This window comes from Dermacentor andersoni, chromosome 3, assembly GCF_023375885.2.
Source record: "Dermacentor andersoni chromosome 3, qqDerAnde1_hic_scaffold, whole genome shotgun sequence".
Classification (NCBI taxonomy): Eukaryota; Metazoa; Arthropoda; class Arachnida; order Ixodida; family Ixodidae; genus Dermacentor; species Dermacentor andersoni.
Genome location: NC_092816.1, coordinates 191,281,542 through 191,301,159, shown reverse-complemented (window position 1 = coordinate 191,301,159; position 19,618 = coordinate 191,281,542). Strand labels below are relative to the sequence as shown.

Sequence of the window (19,618 nt, the reverse complement as noted above, 5' to 3'; positions counted from 1 at the left end):
GCATGATGGCATCCTTTACCACCGCAATATCAACCCTGACTGCACTCAGTTGCTCCTTGTCCTTCCTCGTCATCTGCGATCCGCCATTCTCCAACAACTTCACGGTGCACCGGCTGGCGGGACACCTTGGAATTTTGCGCACATATGTCTGCGTATGACACCGGTTCTTCTGGCCGGTTCTCTGCCGGTCTGTGCGTCGTTATGTCACAACTTGCGAGTTGTGTCAGCGCCGGGACAAACCTCCTCCACCATCTGTCGGATGACTTCATCCCATTGAAGTTCCCCCTGAATCTTTCTTTGGCGTAGGCCTTGAACTGCTTGGCAATTTCCGAGGACGAGTAAAGGTAATAATTGGATCACCGTCGCTACTAATTACGTGACATGCTACGCGATAACAAAGGCGCTGAGGACTAGTTGCTCAACTGACATTGCCGATTTTCTCCTTCACGACGTCATTCTCCAACACGGTGCACCTCGACAGGTACTTCCGGACCACGGCCGCTCGTTCTTATCTCGAATTGTGGATGACCTCCCCCGCTATTGTGCCACTGAGCACAATCTGGCCACCGCCTACCACCCACAAATGAACAGTCTTATGGAGCGCCTCAGCCGAACACTCACAGAGATGCTGTCGATGTACGTTTCCAACGACCACCACGACTGGGACGCCACGCCACGTACAACTCGTCCCGCGATGGTACTTCAGGATATTCACTTTTTTATCTTTTGTATGGTCGCGACCCAACATTTCCGTTTGGCACCCTCCTGCCTTCTGTGCCTCGCGCTGCAACTGAGTGCGCTCGCGAAGTAATCGATAGTGTTAACGTGGCGCGCCAAGTCGCCCGATATCGTTCATCAGCCTCGCAGCATATGCAATAAGAGTGTTGCGACCAGTGCCATCGCGATGTTTAGTTCGCCCCAGGTGGTCGGGTGCTTCTTTGATCACCATGTTGTCGGTTCGGCCTCTCCCAGAAGCTACTCTCTCGCTACACAGGGCCTTATGAATTCCCACGTAGAATTGACGACGTAAATTACGAGATCACGCCGTCACAGTTTGATCCAGCGTCAAGTCCGTCGCCTATTGACATCGCGCACGATTCACGGCTGAAGCCATACTTCGCTCGCAGTTCTTCGCCTACCATGCGCCGACAGGGCGTTTTAGCACCACGGGGTCCTGTTATGGAAAGATAAAGAAGAGAGAGGAAGAAGATCGCGAGACGCTGGCTGCTGCGTGTTGTTGCTAGTCAGACAACTTAACCCCATTGACTCTACTTGTATATGCGCTGTAAGTACAGTCTGTCTATACTCCCGACACCCCCGTAACAATATTTTTAGCCGCTGTATTTGATTCAGGCGCTCGCAACACACAAAGGCATGGCCTTTCTGATTTAGTGTTTGGGGCTGTTGCTTTGAAGGAGCCGCCAAGGGGAGTGTGATTCGGACCCTACTTATACCTACTAACACCGCCAAAAGTAGCCAAGTTGCGAATCAGAATTTTCGGTAGCCAGGAGCCTCTAAAACTGACCAGTCTGGCGAGATATCACCAAATCTGGCAAACCTGCATCTGGAAATTTCAACTTTCTGGCCATTTTCTGCTTACTGGCAACGAACCTCCTACCTGTGGTAGATGTGGTGAAAGGCTCACTGTCCTCCACGGCCTCGTGGAGTGTCTGGAACCCGAAAGAGAAAGAAGCATTTTCCTCTAGCATACCGGTATTGTCTCCCTCTCCATCTCTTGCCCCGCACTAACTTTTTCCGACAGTATATAACTTTTCGCAAAGATCGCGATGATGCTGTCGCATCATCGGAAGGTGTAGCCATTGCTATCCACAAAAGCATTTCGTCTTTTACAGCTTTTACAGCTACAAACGCCTGTTGAAGCAGTGGCGGTTCGAGCTGTTCTCCTAAACAAACTCATCACCGCAGCAGAACTGATAGTTGGGCGAGTTGGTACGAATTCATAGTAAAATATTCTTGCGCGCAAAATTGACTAGGACACAGTGAAGGGGGACACAGTATCCCCCTTCACTGTGTCCTTGTCTATTGTGCGCGCAAAAATATTTTACTATGAAACTCATCACCATTAGCTCGCTTTACATAGCCCCGCACTAGAAATTAAACAAACATGATTTTCAGGCCTATATAGATCAATTGCCAGAACCTTATGTTGTTCTTCGCGATTTCAATGCGCACAACTCCCTGTGGCGTGACTCTCTTAGAGATCAGTTCCTTTTCTCTTCTGGTGCGTGCCTTCTGAAGAAGAAGAAACCCACATATTACTGTCTTGCAAACAAAACTTTTTCTTCAATTGTCCTCAGCATAGTTTCCCCGTCTATACTGCGTGAACTCGAATGGGAAGTTGCGACCGATCCTTACGGAAGCGACCACTTCCCCATACTATTAAGAACACTTAAAGAAAACCAATATGTACCACAGGCTCCTAGGTGGCAGATTGCCACAGCCGAGTGGGAGAAATTCCGAACCCTAACTAGTATATCATGGGATGACATATCCTCGTCAGGAATTGATGCGGCTGTGGAGTATTTTACAGCCTTCATAATAGATGCAGCATCTAAACACATACGTGAAGTAAGTGGCTCGGCATGCAAACGGCGTGTCCCGTGGTGGAACGATTAATGTAGAATCGCACGTAGGAATCAGAACAAAGCGTGGGGGTTGCTTCGCGCTTCGCACACTGTAGCGAATCTTGTCAACTTTAAGAAAGTAAAGTCCCAGGGCAGGATAACCCGCTGACCGGCCAGAAGGGAATGTTGTCAGCAGTTTCTATCGAGTATTCACTCGTTTACAGATGAGGCGAAAGTCTGGAACAGGGTAAATAGAAAATGAAGGCGACAAACATATTCACTCCCTCTCGTAAACAGACAGGGCGATACGCTGCAGGATCAGGCAGACTCACTTGGGGAGCACTTTGAGAGCGTGTCAGGTTCAAAACATTATTCGAAATCTTTTCTGAAATATAAGCAAATAGAAGAATGTAAGCCACTGGTAAGAAAATGTCCACAGAATAAACCGTATAACTGTCCTTTTAGTATTGCCAAGTTGAGAGCTGATTTGAGCGCATGCAAGAGCTCTGCATCGGGATCTGACACCCAAGTTACACTACTCACAATTTTCAACATCATTTGGGCTGCATGATACCTTCCAACAGCATGGAAAGAAGCCATTGTGGTTCCTCTTTTGAAACAAGGACAAGATCCTTCCTCAGTGGCAAGTTACCGCCCGATCACGCTCACTAGTTGCCTTTGCAATGTATTTGAAATCGGCGACTAATCCATTTCCTTGAAATGATCAAAATGCTTGATGCTTATCAGTGCGGTTTCCGAGAAGCGCGCTCCACAACCGATTATCTCGTACGTGTTGAAGGAAACATCCGGGACGCATTTATACATAAAGAGTTCTTCCTATCGATCTTTCTCGATATGGAAAAGGCGTATGACACAACGTGGCGTTACGGTATCTTGAGAAACTTGTCAGAAATGGGCATCCATGGTAATATCCTTACCTTAATAGAAAGCTATCTGTCCAATCGTACCTTCCGGGTAAAAGTCTGCAATAAACTCTCACGTCCTTTTACGCAAGAAACGGGTGTACCCCAAGGAGGCGTGCTCAGCTGCACGCTCTTTATCGTGAAGATGAACACGCTTCGTGCTTCATTACCCCAGGCGATCTTTTACAGTCTACGTGGACGACATTCAGATAGCTTTCAAATCTTGTGACCTCGCAGTGTGCGAGAGACAGGCACAGCATGGCCTGAACAAAGTGTCAATGTGGGCAAAGAAAAATAGATTGAAGATCAATCCTAACAAAAGCTCTTGCGTTCTTTTTACAAGAGAAGAATGATCCCAGATCCTTCGTTAGAACTGCGTGGACAACAGATACCGGTAAACAAAGAACACAAATTTCTAGGTGTTATACTTGACTATAGACTAACTTTCGTCCCCCAAATGAAACATCTTGAAGAAAAATGTCTAAAAAATATTAACCTAATGAAACTTTTATCCCAGACTACGAGGGGAAGTGACAGGAAATGTTTAATGAATCTCTACAAGAGCCTGATTCGTTCACGACTCGATTATGATGCCGTGATCTATCATTCTGCAGCCCCGAGCGAGCTAAAGATGCTAGACCCTGTTCACCATCTAGGTATCCGCTTAGCCACGGGCGCTTTCAGGGCAAGCCCCGTTGAAAGTTTATATGCAGAATCGAATGAGTGGTCACTTTATCTGCAGAAAACATACATCAGCCAAAGATATTTTCTGAAAGTCCACTCTAATCCTCAACATCCGTGTTTAATACCGTTAACGACATGACATATGCTACTCTACATGCTACATATCCTACACTCCTGCACGGAGTTCTACACAGACGCATCAAACTCACACGACGGGGTGTACTATGCGGCCGTTGGTCCATCCTTCTCGGAAACCGATTTACTTTATCCGAAAACTAGTATCTTTACGGCTGAGGCCTACGTACTGTTGTCGGCTGTAAAGCATATAAAGAAATAAAAACTCCAGAAATAAGTTATTTATACGGACTCCCTTAGCGTTGTGAAGGCCTAGATGTCTTTCGTAAACAATAAAAATCCGGTAATTATTGAACTCTACTCCGTGCTATGTAAAGCATATTTATCTAATCAACATGTGATTATATGCTGGGTGCCTGGACAAAAGGGCATCGAGGGTAACGTTCTAGCGGACCAGATCGTACTGCTTCGGTTCCTGTCACACACCTGAAGGCGTTCTTAAGAAGGAAACTGCGAAACTACTGGCAGCGTTTGTGGGACCTGGAAACAAATAAGCTGCATGTAATAAAGCCACAATTAGGTCTCTGGCCCCCTGCAACAAAAGCACACCGGACAGATGTCCTATTCTGTCGTCTAAGAATAGGACACACATTTGGCACACATTATTTTTTACTCACCGGAAACGAGACTCCAACCATTGGTAGATGCGGGGAGAGGCTGGCCGTCCTTCACGTCTGTCTGGGGTGTCGGGAAGCCGAATCTGAACAAAAAAACATTTTCCCTTAGCATACTGGCGGCACATCCCCCTTCATCCTGTTATGTTACTCGGTGCGCAACCACTCTTTGATACCGACGCTGTCCTAGGTTTCCTGAAAGAAGTTGTGCTACATGTTATTAGCCCCATTAGTTCGTAGCGCCTCCTCTCTTCAGAGGGTGCCGCCGTGATAATTATTCTGAATAGCACACGCCTCTAGGCCCTTGTGTTTCAAGGGCTCGGGCGAGGCAGTAGTGCTCTAAGCAAGTTAGCATCTGGCACATTTTATATAGTACATCATTTTCTCTTAATGCATTTTAGTGATTATAATACACGTCATTAATCATTGCCATAATTTCATTACGTATACGTTTTATGCAATTTACACCAACTGTTAGCACTCCTTACAGTCACGCAACATTAAATTCACAGAACCCATCAGACCGCTACATATTCATTACCACTAGCATGGCGCTCTTTGGCCATACCTGGCCCTTGTGCCATTAAACCTCAAGCATCATCATCTCCATCTCGGTATGTTTCTTTGTAAGGAACCCCTTTTTATCACCAAAGCTGTCCTAGGTTTCTTGCATGATGTGGTTTTGCATGTTAATAACCCAATAGTATCGTCTCGCATCCTCTCTAGAGGGCACTGCTGTGATAATAGTCCTTGTACCGCACACGCTTCAGGTCCTTGCGCTTCTACTTTGTTAGGGCTGTAGTGCTCTTTCGAATTTTAATCCAAACGACCAACTTTAGCACATCGTAACTTTTTTACAATGCACTTTTCGCGTCCTTGGCACGTTTCATAGTCATTGTTAGATAGTTACATTGTTACAGTGACCGTCTTTTAGGCCCATTTACAGCCCTGAAACATTCATTGCTCGTAATTTATCGCTTCACTTTGATCTAATTACCATTGGCTTGGCGCTCTTTTGCCAGAACTTACCCTTGCGCCATAAAACACCACACGTCACGATCATCCTCATTATTATCATCACTCGGCCAGTAGTACGCACTTGCGCTTTTGTGCGATAAAGGCCTAAAGACTGGGTACCTACGACAGACATACCGCCCTGTCGCGCGCCAGTCTCGCTGCGGCCGACCTTGTTCATCCATCGCACGCTTGAGAACAGTCCAATAACAGTGCGCCATCGCCCAGTCAGGTACTATTTCTTTTTCATATTTAGCGGGCTTTGTTTCGAACTCGGAACAACATATTGAGAGGTTTCTCAAGGTGCTCTCTAAATTTGCCCATCACAGTGGGCTCGGCAGCCAATACTTGATTAATTAAACAAAACGAATCCTTTAGTTAAAGAGGAAAATAATATTCCGTGTAACTCTAAGCCAGTGCTCACACTATGCATTCTGTTAAACTCTCGTCCGGAGTGCCTTTCATTTCTAAGACATTGGCTCAAGTTATGTGGGACAACCTGTATATGTAAGCTCTTGATTTTGGGTAAAAAGTCAGCATTTTGTTTTTTAGGTACTTCGCATGACATTATTTTCGCCATTACCAGTTAATTTTCTTCTTCTTTAGTTGCCATAACTACGTCCTACACTTCGTCCACTTTTGTGCATTAGATGAGTATGTCCGAAGCTATTCGTGCGTCAGAAGCTATTTGCGCGTCAGAAGCTCTTCTTGTCAGGGCCTTCGCGTTTTCCCGAGCTTTTTTGTGACTTGCCTGTCTGTGAACTCTCGTGTTGTTTAGTATAGAACATGTATTGCATTTTTCGCTTTTGTTTCTTTCCTGAGTGGATCATACCAAGTTATGCCAAAATCTTGGTTTTCGGAAATGGAAGTCAATAAATCGAGGCCAAAGATGTGCTGTTTTGGAAGTGGAATTTACGAATCTTCGGGCATATGCTCGCATACTCAAACAATGGACAAGACTGCGTGCGTGAAAACACAATGAACCTACGCCGCACCAGTTTGCAGTGCCAATGCCTGGCGTCACGCACGTTAGAAAAAAAAATGCCCGCCGCGGACAGGTAACAAGAAAAGAAAATTGAAGGTGCGCTGGGCATGAGGAATGGTGGCAAGGGAGCGGACCGGGTCGTCGTAATAAAAGAAAGACAGCGCTGTGGCGAGAAGGCGCCGCATGGCTGGTGTTTGTCTTTCCGTGACAACGGAAACAATCGTGTGCGCCATTTTACCAAAGCAATGCCCTCCCGCTAGGGCCGTAACTGAAGGGGACATTGGCACTAGCGTCAAAAGAGCGTCTGCTTAAAAAGAGCCAATGGCAGCCATGCACAGATTCACCCTTGGGGTACAGAACCGAGACGGGCTACAGGATCGCGAGTAAGCGAACAGGAAGAGACGTGCATAGGTCAGCCAATTGATACCAGTGTTTATCAACGTGCGAGCAAAGTGCCCCGCTAAAGGTTAGCCCAAAGCACCGACGCGCACGTTTGCCTTCCGAAGGGCAGCTTGCTTGCAGGTCAGCACAAATAAAGCATTCTCATCGTCGTATTCGATAGCTTTGCGCAGGAAGTCCAAGGCTTGCTTGTGGTGCTTATTAAGGGGGATTAGCAAGTCCGCGTCAGACTCCGCACAGGACGCTGCCATTGCGTCGGAGATGGTGGGTGGCGGCGACGACAGATGGCCGTGGGGCCCGCAGGGGGGTCTGCGTCAGCAGGCGCGTGGCGTGTTGCGACACCAAAGACCCGAGCACATGGGGGTCGGAACCTCCCGCGTGTAGCCGTGAGCGGCTTAGCAGTGTCCGGGGAAAGGGGGATCCTGGGGATTGAGCCAATGCCAGGTGTTCGGACCGTTAAGGCCACCCGGCGGAGGCAACACACCTCTTTGGCCTCTGCTTCACGTAGACGGCACCCCCAGACTGATCCACCCGGGGGAAATCGGCAGTCGCCTTTTTCTGTCCACCTCTTCAACCTTTTTCTTTCCTATATTCTTTCTTTTACTGTCCTTTCATCTCTTCCGTCACTTACTAATTTTCCTAGGTGGCTAGGGTTAACCTTGTGTATGTGCCCCGCTTGGGAATAATATTAGGCTATAGTGACAATGTACGGTTGACGCCTGCAGCCTTAGCCGTTTAGTGCTGCAGCGTCCCCTAGTTGGGCTCCGTGGTGGGTGGTCGCCATTGCTGCCGAATACGAACTAACATACTATGGGAACACTCGCATTTTCCCGCCTACTTGATCGTCACCCTCAGAAGAGGGGACGCACCGATGACTTCAGTACATGTTTGACCCGCACAAAAGAGACCTACCCGAAATACCATGTTTAATAGTGAAAACGCTTCAAAGCAGGCCAGGCTCATTTCACCATCCATAGTTTCACAATCTTTGACCGAAGCCTTAGGGTCAGGTTATACGAAAATGACGAAAATGGCAAGCGGACACCTTCTTGAGATCCCTCAGAAAAATGAGTACGAGAGACTAGTCAGTCTGGTGACATTTGGTAACACACCAGTTTCTGTTACACCACACCGATCAAGGAATAGCTCACGCGGAATCTTGTCAGAGGCAGACCTTCAGGATTTGACAGAAGCTGAACTGCTCGAAGGGTGGAAAGATCGAAATGTGACCGATGTAAAGCGTATTATCCTTAGACGGGACAACAAAGAAATTCCGACCAAACACCTCGTTTTAACATTTGCATCTAGCGTTCTGCGGGAAACCATTGAAACGGGATGCTTTAGGCTACCTGTCCGACCATATATTCCAAACCCTATACGTTGTTTCCAATGCCAAAGGTTCGGCCATGGCTCGCAGAGCTGCCATGGTCAAATAACTTGTGTGGAGTGCAGGACAACCCCTCCGACAACTGCAGTGGCACACCTCACTGTGTTAACTGCAGTCGTGACCATCCAGCTTACTGACGCTCCTGTCCGACCTGGAAGAAGAAGAAATAATCACCCTCAAAGTCAAGGATAACATTTCATTTAAGGAAGCCCGTAAGAGGTGCTCACCGTTCCACAGTATACTTTATGCTGATGCGGCGCGTCGGGGGGCAGCGTCGCAGCGGCCATTGCCAAGTGCCCTGCCCGCGTGCAGCGTGCATGTACCTTTGGCTCCTGCCCCCAGGGTGGAAGTAGGTAAGCCTACTCCATCCAACCAGGAAACAGGCCAGGCTACCCTTGGGTTGCCGGCCGCACAAGAGTTATGTGCGGCAACCTGCGCTACACGCAGCGATCCCGCAGGACCGACAGCGGCACCGAAGGTGGGTGCAGCCGAGGCTGCGTCAACCTCCCCGGCCCCTTCCAGCACTGACAACAGCCGGTGCAGCCAAATCCCACAGGGAGCCCCATCGAACTCCGGGCTAGCTGGCGCAGGGGTCTTGCGTTCCGAGGTGAGACTCTCGAAAAAGTTCTGGCTCACAAGAGCGCGTCTCCGGCGCCTCACAAGAGGCAATGGGCACACCTATCCTCAAGGCGCGCCTAAGGAGCGGCGAGGCTCCCTCTAACGCTTCAGAAAAGGCAAAACCCCGGTTGCAGGGCCTCGAAAGAGATCTGTAGTCTAATGCATCACTTCTTGCTGTATACACAGCACCAATTCACTTTAAACATGGCTACACAGATCATTCAATGGAACGTCCGAGGTCTTCTGAGAAACCTTGATGATGTACAAGAACTCATCCACGAACACAATCCAAAAGGGCTGTGTTTACAGGAAACACTTAAATCCAAAACACACAAGCTTTCTTCCACAGTATGTTATTTTTCGAAAAGATCGCGAAGATCGGGCGGTGTTGCCATTGTCATTCAGAAAAGCATTGCGTGTCAGCGTTTACAGCTACAAACGCCCCTTGTAGCAGTGGCGGTTCGGGCTGTTCTCCTAAATAAACTCATTAACATTAACTCCCTTTACATACCCCCACATTACAAATTCAACTTACATCAATTTCAGTCTTTTATAGATGAATTGCCACAACCTTATGTTGTTCTTGGCGAATTCAATGCGCACAGCTGCCTGTGGGGCGACTCTCGTATAGATGCGCGAGGTCGTCTTGTTGAGCAGTTCCTTGTCTTCTGGTGCGTGCCTTCTGAATAAGGAAGCCACATATTACGGTCTTGCAAACTAGACTTTTTCTTCAATTGATCTCAGCATAGCTTCTCCTTCTATTCTGCCTTAACTCGAATGGGAAGTTACAAACAATCCTTACGGAAGCGACCACTTCCCCGTACTGCTAAGAACACCTAAAGAAAACAAATATCCACCACAGGCACCTAGGTGGAAGATTGATACAGCTGATTGGGAGAAATTCCGAACTCTCAGTATTATCTCATGGCATGACATGTGCTCGTAAGGAATGCATGCTGCTGTGGAGTGTTTTACAGCCTTCATAATAGATGCCGCACCTAAATGCATATCACAAGTAAATGGCTTGGCATGCAAACGGCGTGTTCCGTGGTGGAACGACGACTGTAGGATCGCTCGTAAGAAAAACAAAGCGTGGGGGTTGCTACGCGCCTCTCCCACTGCAGAGAATCTGATTAACTATAAAAAAGTAAAATCCCAAGGCAGAAGAACGCGCCGACAGGCTAGAAGAGTTAGTTGGCAAAAGTTATTATCGGGTAGCAACTCGTATACAGATCAGGCAAAAGTCTGGAACAGGGTTAGTAGGATAAGAGGGGGACAAACATATTCACTCCCTTTGGTAAACACACAAGGTGATACCCTGCTTGATCAGGCAGACTCACTTGGGGAGCAGTTTCAGAGCGTGTCAAGTTCCACCAATTATTAAAAACGCTTTTTCAAATAACAAATGAGAGGAATGTAAGCCACTCATAAGAAAGTGTCGGCAGAATGAACCGTTCAACCGTCCTTTTAGTATTGCAGAGTTGAGAGCTGCCTTGAGTGCACGCAAGAGCTCTGCACCGGGATCTGATAGAATCATGTATGAAATGCTGAAAGACTTGCACAATGATACGCAAGTAACACTACTTAGACTTTTGAACACCATCTGGGACGCAGGGTGCCTTCCAACCGCATGGAAGGAAGCCATCGTAGTCCCTGTTTTCAAACAAGGCAAGGACCCTTCCTCAGTGGCAATTTACCGCCCGATAGCCCTCAAAAGTTGCATTTGTAAGTTATTTGAAAAAATGATAAATCGGCGACTCATCCATTTCCTTGAAATGAGCAAAATGCTTGATCCCTATCAGTGCTGCTTCCGAGAAGGGCGCTCCACAATCGATCATCTGGTACGTGTTGAAGGAAATATCCGGGAGGCATTTGTAGACACAGTTTTTCTTATCCATATTCCTCGACGTGGAGAAGGCGTATGACACAGCGTGGCGCTACGGAATCTTGAGAGATTTGTCGGAAATTGGCATTCATGGTAATATGCCAAACGTAATAAAGATACTTGGCTAATCGTACCTTCAGGGTAAAACTCGGCAATGTACTGTCACGTCCTTGTAAAGAAGAAACTCGTGTACCCCAGGGAGGTGTGCTGAGTTGCACATTCTTTGTTGTTAAGATGACAACACTCCGTGCTTGCTTAAGTACCGGCCATATTGTATTCCGTCTACGTGGACGACATTCAAATAGGCTTCAAATCCTGTAACCACGCAGTGTGCCAGAGACAGGCAGAGCATGATTTGAACAAGGTGTCACAGTGGGCAGAGAAAAATGGATTTAAAATCAATCCACACAAGATATCTTGTGTTCTGTTTACAAGGAGAGGCCTGGTTCCGGATCCTTGCTTAGAACTCTGTGGACAACAGACACCTGTAAACAAAACGCACATTTCTAGCTGTGATACTTGACAATAGACTCACTTTCGTCTCGCACATTAAACATGTTAAAGAAAAATGTCTGAAAACAATGAACCTAGTGAAACTTCTATAGCAGACTGCGTGGCGTAGTGACAGCAAGTACTTATTGAACCTCTATACGAGCCCGATTCGGTCGCGATTAGATTATGGTGCCGTGGTATATCGCTTTGCCGCCCCGAGCGCACTAAAGATGCTAGACACTGTTCATCATCTAGCTACCCGCTGAGCCACGGGCACTTTCAGAACAAGCCCGATAGAAAGCTTATATGCCGAATCAAATCAGTGGTCACTCCACCTGCAGAGATCATACATCAGCTTTAGATATTTCCTTAAAGTGCATTCCAATCTTGAACATCCATGTTTTGGTACAGTTACCGATCTGACGTGTGCTACACATTTCAGCAATCGCCCCTCCATAAGACAGCCTTTCTCGCTGCGTGTGAAGAAGCTTAGCGATGAAATGCATGTCCCACTCCTCGTGCATCGCTTAATGCACCTAACCAAGCTTTTACCTCCTTGGGAGTGGCGGGTGATAGAATGCGACATATCCTTTATAAAAGTTACAAAGCATTCTCGAGAGGCCGAAATCCGAATGCATTTCCTAGAACTTCAGTACAAGCACTCCTGCGTCTAGTTCTACACAGAGGCTTCGAAGTCAAATGCCGGGATATCTTATGCAACCGTCGGCCCATCCTTTTTGGAATCCGATGTACTGCATCTGGAAACAAGTATCTGTACAGCCGAGGCCTACGCATTACTCTCTGCTGTGAAGCATTTAAGAAAATCAAAACTTCCCAAATCAGCGATCTATACAGACTCTTTTTGCGTGGTGAAGGCCTTAATTGCACTCAACAAACATAAAAACCCGTATTTAGTGAACCCGATTCAATCTTGTGTAAAGCGTACTCATCTAACCAGCATATCGTAATATGCTGGGTACGTGGCCACAGGGGAATCGAACGTAACGTTCTGGCAGACCAGATGGCTACGTCAATTGCACCCCCTGCTGTTAATAATATTGCTTTGGTGCCTCTCACAGATATGAAACATTACATACGAAAGAAACTGCGGAACCACTGGCAACGCATGTGGGACGCAGAAATAAATCATAAATTACACTTTATAAAGCCACAGTCGCCTCAGAATAGGACACGCAATCGGAACCCATCATTTTCTACTTACTGGAAGTGAACCTCCACACTGTGGCAGATGCGGCGAGAGTCTGACCGTCCTCCACGTCCTCTTAGTGTCGGGAAGCAGAATCTGAAAGAAACATTTTCCGCTTGCATACCGTTATTACATTCCTCTACACCCGGCTATATTCCTTTGTAAAGAACCGCTTTTTAACCCCAAGGCAGTGCTCAACTTAAATGATATCGTTCTACACGTTATAAGCCCATTAAATTTGTAGAGCATCCTCGCTCCAGAAGCTGACGCTGCGATAATTGTTTTGCATAGCGCATGCCTCCAGGCCCTTGGGTTTCAAGGGCTTTAAGGAGGCAGTATATAGTGTACTAGCATATCTTATAAGCTGATATATTGTTAGACATCGTACCATTCTTTTTAAATGCATCTTAACCTTCATAGCACACGTCAAATGTCCTCGCCATAATCTTATTTTACAGAATTTGCGCAATTTAGTTCGACCATTTTTAAGGCACCTTTACAGCCACGTCACACTAACTTCATAGAACTCATAATTACACTGCCAACTCGCTACCACGGACGTGGCGCTCCTTGACCCTTACGCCATAAAACATCAAAAATTAATCATCAATTTACCTTTCCCCAATGAAATAGCAGGAACATTTTTCAAATTAGTTTTTCTTTCTCACGCTACTAACACAGTAAAATATTACTGTTCAGTGTTCTGTTCAAACTTTTAGGGTCTGTAACATATATGTCACCACTTTTGCTAGCAGCGAGCTAGCACCTCATGTGTGGCGTGACCCGCCTACAAGCGAATTGCGCTTATGCGGGCACGATATGTGTAATAAGTTGTGAGCTGCTGAAATAAAGATGTATGTATGTAACGGATGGATCTTAAGAGAAGGAAAGCGTAGCAGGGTGCAGCAGAAAGTTAGGTGTGAAATCATATGCAAGAAAAGTAAATCTCACTGGCAGCCATCGACTCTCCAAACACGGAGTCGCCGGTTCCAGCATGTAGTGAATGTCGATTCGTCACTAAACATGACGTGTTGCCAGACCTCGCGTTCATATATTTTTTCCAACTTCAAAGTCATTAAAATCAAGAAGTGCCAAGCACTGGCTTTACCAGATCTTTCCTACCAATTGTGTTATCGCCCGCGGAAGATACGAGGTTACCAAGTGTACGCTTTATCGCAACAAATGGAAAGATTACAATAGAGAGAAAGGTCGGTGAGTTTGTCGCGGGGGTGATGGTTGTATGGAACAGCAAACGAGGGAGAGAAGAGTGCCTAATCATGATTTTGCCTGTTCCAAAACGGGCTGCCACGTGCCTGGAGTGCTAGGCTGGTCGACGCTCGCGCGATAACCTTCAAATCGCGCTCGACTGTACTTGCATGGTGTTCCTGCTCGGCCGGCGGATGAGATTGGCGCGCTTGGCGAGACCTCGACAATGGCGCCGCTTATGTTGTCCCTACCGCAGTGCATGACGACTGCCTGGTTACCGGAGCAAATCGGCGGAAAAGTTTGTCCGAGCCCTGCGGAGCACTTGTGAGAGACTTTGCGGCGTCAATCGGTAAATGGCGTTATTAATGTCGCGTTGGAATTCCGCAAAAATATAGAGAAAATGAGTACTTCTTAAGGCGCAAACGCCCGTACGTTGAGGTTTCGTGTTGCTGAAACACGGCGCATACACACGGTGTGCTCAAACAAGTGCGTAATTACTTTAGTTTCAGCTTTTGACTGCGTGAAGGAACGTGTACGTGGTTTCGTAGGTTCATTCACGTACCTGCATCATAGTCCTGGTCGGCCGGCGGATGAAAGCTTCCGACGATTTTACGTTCAAAAATGCGAGCAGAAAACGGTCAGGCGCACACTCGCAAGAGAATTTTATTTTCCCCGAGGCTTTCCTTATATACCCTCAGGCATGTGCATAACAACATACACAGGTGATCTCACATGAGATAGAAACGAAACCTAATCATATACTATTAGCCAGGAAACTTCAGTCACTTTCGTGAAGAGCTACTGACGCAATGCTCATAAATTGGACACGCAACATTGATATGTAAATCGCCTCTACTAATTCCCTGCCATCGCATCTTTAATTTTCGTAATATGCATGTGTTTTCCAGCAAAGGTTCACAATTGCACACTTTGCAGTGATAGGGCATATGTGAGCCAGTCCCATTCTTCAGTGATAGCGCAAGCTCTCGCAGGCGACCATTTATACAACGCCCAGTTTAGCCGACGCATACCTTGCCGCAGTCGCGAAGACCAGCTAAGCGGTTCTGGTTTGATCTGCTCACCGAGCAAATCAGAACCGATGGTGTTACCAGCGAAGTACCCCTTGCGTAACCAAAACGAACCGAGGGATTACGAGGCCATCAAGATCGTGACGAAGAACGGCCAATTGATAACGGAGGTCGACTAAATCCGAGTGCTCGGCATGATTATAGACAAGTCACGGAGCAACGGCGAGACCATTTCCCGCATTACAGCCAAGATTACCTTCGCAAAGGGGAAGGCAGCTGGGGAGGATGAGGTAACAGATTTGTTGAAGGATGGACAGATTGTTCTAGAAAAACCGGCCACCCTGTATACGCAATGCCGCATGACCTCGAGCGTATAGAAATCGTGGAAGAACGCTCACCTAATCCTAATCCATAAGAAATAGGACGCCACGGACATGGAAAAATTAGACCGATCAGCTTACTGTGCGTTGCCAACAAAATGTTTACTAAGGTAATCGCAAATAGAATGAGGAACACCTTAGACTTCTGCCAAAGCAAAGTACCAGGCAGGATTCCGTAAAGCCCACTCAACAACAGACCATATTCACACTATCAATCAGGTGATAGAGAAATGTGCCGAATATAACCAGCCCTTATATATAGCTTTCATTGATTACGACACAGCGTTTGATCCAGTCGAAACCACGGCAGCCATGGAGGCACTATGGAATCGGGGTGTAGTAGAGCCGTATGTAAAAATACTGAAAGATATATATAGCGGCTACACAGCCACCGTAGTCCTCCATGAAGAAAGTAAAAAAAATCCCAATAAAGAAAGGCGTCAGGCAGGGAGATACGACCTCTCCTATTCACAGTGTGTTTACAGGAGGTATTCAGAGACCTGGATTAGGAAGAATTGGAGATATGAGTTAATGCAGAATACCTTAGTAACTTGAGATTCGCTGATGATGTTGCCTCGCTTAGTATGCTCACTGCCACGCATGCCACGCATGCTCACTGACCTGGAGAGGCAAAGCAGAAGGGTAGGTCTAAAAATTAAACATTAGTTTTCCGCAGATAAACAGTCTCGGAAGAGGACAGCAGTTTACGATAGCTAGCGAGGCACTGGAAGTGGTAAGGGAATACATCTACTTAAGGCAGGTAGTGACCACGGATCCAGATCATGAGACGGAAATAATCATAAATAATCAGAATAAGAATGAGCTGGCGTGCGTTTGGCAGGCATTCTCAAATCATGAACAGCAGGCTGCCACTATCCCTGAAGAGTGGCGACGGCCAAGGTCCTCATCGACTTTCACGCAAAGGATGAGGACGCAAGGTTCGTGGATTCTTGGCATGTTTTCAAATGAAACTATTTTACCTATACTCTACTTTCAGTATGTGTTCAGTCTTCAATGTGAATATATAGCTGCTCAATTTGCCCAAGTGGCTTCTTTGCTTTCTAGAGTTCTTTGAGCCTTTTAAAAGATCGTTTAGCTCGGGCCCGACTGCAATAGTGCCTATTAAAATGATTTCCTGCCTTTTACCTACATTTGGAGATAACATGTTGGGTGATGTTATCGAAATTTGCTGCGTATCATAAAGAAATTTAAATCCTAGCAACCCCCTGCAGGGCCGTCTGCGTAAGCAGGCGTTTGGTGTGTTGCGACACCAACCTCAACCCGAGCACACGAGGGTTGGACCCTCCCGCGTGTAGCCGTGCGCGGCTTAGCCGTGTTTGGGAAAAGGGGGATCCTGCAGGTTGAGCCGATGCCGGGTGTCTGGACCTTTAAGGCCCCCCGGCGGAGGCAACACACCTCTTCGGCCTCGGCTTCACATAGACGGCACCTCCAGACTGACCCACCTGGAGGAAATCGGCAGTCGCCTTTTCCTGTCTCTCTCTCCCTCCAGCCTTCGTCTTTCTCTTACTTTCCACCTTTCCTGTCTCCTTCTCATTTCTTCATTACTTCCGACCTTCCCGGCAGCAAGGGTTAACCTTGTGTGAGTAGCCAACCTTGGTTATGTCATATTGGGTTATAGTGGCAACGTACAGCTGGCGTTCGCAGGCCCTGTTTTTCAGGCCCTGCAGCGTCCCCTTCTTGGACTCCATGGTGGGTGGCTGGCGTTGCTGCTGAAAACTACACGTCCACACATGGCTATTTCCTTCCCTCCACTACCTGATCGCCCTCAGAAAAGAGGGCGCACCGATGAAGTCTTCCAGTTTTTTGGCCGCCAAGAAGAATCCTTCCCGCGTTTCCATGTCATCCATTCTGCAAAACCAGATAAGCCAGTAAGAACTATCTCACCCTTCCTTGCTTCGAAGTCACTGGCTGAAGCCTTTGGTCCTGGATATAAGGCGTCTAGGATGTCAAGCGGTGATCTTCTCTTGGAGCTCCGCGATCAAAAACAATATGAAAAATTGTCAACACTAGTGTCATTTGGGGAAACCCAAATAATTATAGCCCCGCACCGCACGATGAACACCACCAGTGGTGTTGTTTCTGACGATGGCTTGATGGAGCTCACCGAGGCTCAACTCTTGGAGGGCTTCAATTACCAGAATGTTATCAATGTTAAACGAATTAAGATGACGCGAGACGGAAAAGAGATCAAAACGAAACACCTGATACTCACCTTCGGCTCAAGTGTCCTTCCCGAGTCCATCGAGGCTGGTTATATCAAACTTCGTGTTCGGCCATACGTTCCCAATCCTCTCAGATGCTTTAAGTGCCAGAGGTTCGGCCACAGTTCACAGAACTGTCGAGGCCGGCTGACATGTGCCAAGTGTGACACTGAACATTCCTCCGAAACATGCCAGAAGGCTCCACACTGTGTCAACTGTGATGGCGAGCACGCCGCATACTCGCGCGCCTGCCCGTCCGCGAAAAGAGAAAGAGATTATGACAATCAAAGTCAAAGAAAACATATCTTTCAAGGAGGCACGTAGGCGGGTGTCATACCTGTCTAAGAGTAGCTTTGCCAATGTGGCGCGTAAGGGGGCAGCGTCACAACGGCCTCCGGCGGCTGTCCGACCCACAAGCAGTGAGTCGGCAGTCACGCCATCTGCCCCCGCGACGGTTGCAGCTAGCGCTGCTCCGTCAACCGAGGAGAAGGAACCATCGACCCCGAAGGAGGGCGCAGCCGAGGCTGCCTCAACTTCCGAGGTTCCTTCCTGCGCTGGCAACGGCCGGCGTAGCCAAATCCCTCTGGGAGCCCCATCGACCTCCGGGCTGGTGGGCGCAGGGGTCTTGCATTCCAAGGCGGGACTCCCTCTGAAAATCTCTCGCTCGCAAGAGCGCTTGTCCGGCGTCTCACAAGAGGCAATGGACACTACGCCTGTCCTCAAGGCGCACCAAGCGCCTAAGGAGCGCCGAGGTTCGCTCGAGCGCTTCAGAAAGAGCAAAACCCCTATTACAGGGCCTCGAAAGGGCTCTGTAATGTAAGACATCCCTTCCGTTTCCGTAAACACAGCACCAATTAATTTAAGATATGGATACACAAATCATTCAATGGAATGTCAGAGGTCTTCTTAGGAACCTCGATGATGTGCAAGAGATTATACACAAATACAATCCAAAGGTGCTGTGTCTACAGGAAACACACCTAAAATCACAACACACAAACTTTCTCCGACAGCATGTTACTTTTCGCAAAGATCGCGATGATGCCGTCGCATCATCGGGTGGTGTTGCGATTGTTACTCATAAAAGTATAGCCTGTCAGCCCTTACAGCTACAAACGCCCCTTGAAGCAGTGGCGGTGCGAGTTGTTCTGCTAAACAAACTCATCACTATCTGCTCGCTTTATATACCCCCACATTACAAATTAACTAAACACGAATTTCAGTCCTTCATGGATGAATTGCCAGAGCCTTATGTTGTTCTTGGCGATTTTAATGCACACAATTACCTGTGGGGCGACCCTCGTATAGATGCGCGAGGACGACTTGTTGAACAATTCCTTTTCTCTTCTGGTGCGTGCATTCTGAATAAGAAAGAACCCACATATTACTGTCTTGCCAACAAATCCTTTTCTTCAATAGATCTTAGCCTAGTCGCCCCGTCACTACTGCCTGAACTCGAATGGGAAGTTACAAACAATCCTTACGGAAGCGACCACTTCCCCATACTGCTACGAACACCTAAAAAGAACGAATATACACCACAGGCTCCTAAGTGGAAGATTGATACAGCTGACTGGGAGAAATTCCGAACTCTCAGCAGTATTTCATGGGATGACATGTCCTCGTTAGGAATTGATGCTGCTGTGGAATATTTTACAGCCTTCATAATAGATGCCGCATCTAAATGCATATCACAAGTAAATGGCTTGGGGTGTAAACGGCGCGTGCCGTGGTGGAACGAGGATTGTAGGATCGCTCGTAAGAAACAAAACAAAGCGTGGGGGTTGCTACGCGCCTCCCCCACTGCGGAGAATCTCATAAACTTTAAAAAAGTAAAATCCCAAGGCAGGCGAA

The 19,618-nt window shown here is 47.4% G+C and overlaps 1 long non-coding RNA gene across 1 annotated transcript; it reads right to left on the bottom strand.

Annotated features, from left to right (window-relative positions):
• Positions 1–4,802: 4,802 nt before the first annotated feature.
• On the bottom strand, positions 4,803–18,100 carry LOC129383065 (uncharacterized). Its single transcript, XR_008611000.2, has 3 exons — positions 17,776–18,100; positions 12,944–13,024; positions 4,803–5,027 (listed from the first exon to the last, which is right to left on the bottom strand). It is a non-coding gene; the product is annotated as an uncharacterized lncRNA (long non-coding RNA).
• Between the last annotated feature and the right edge of the window lie 1,518 nt (positions 18,101–19,618).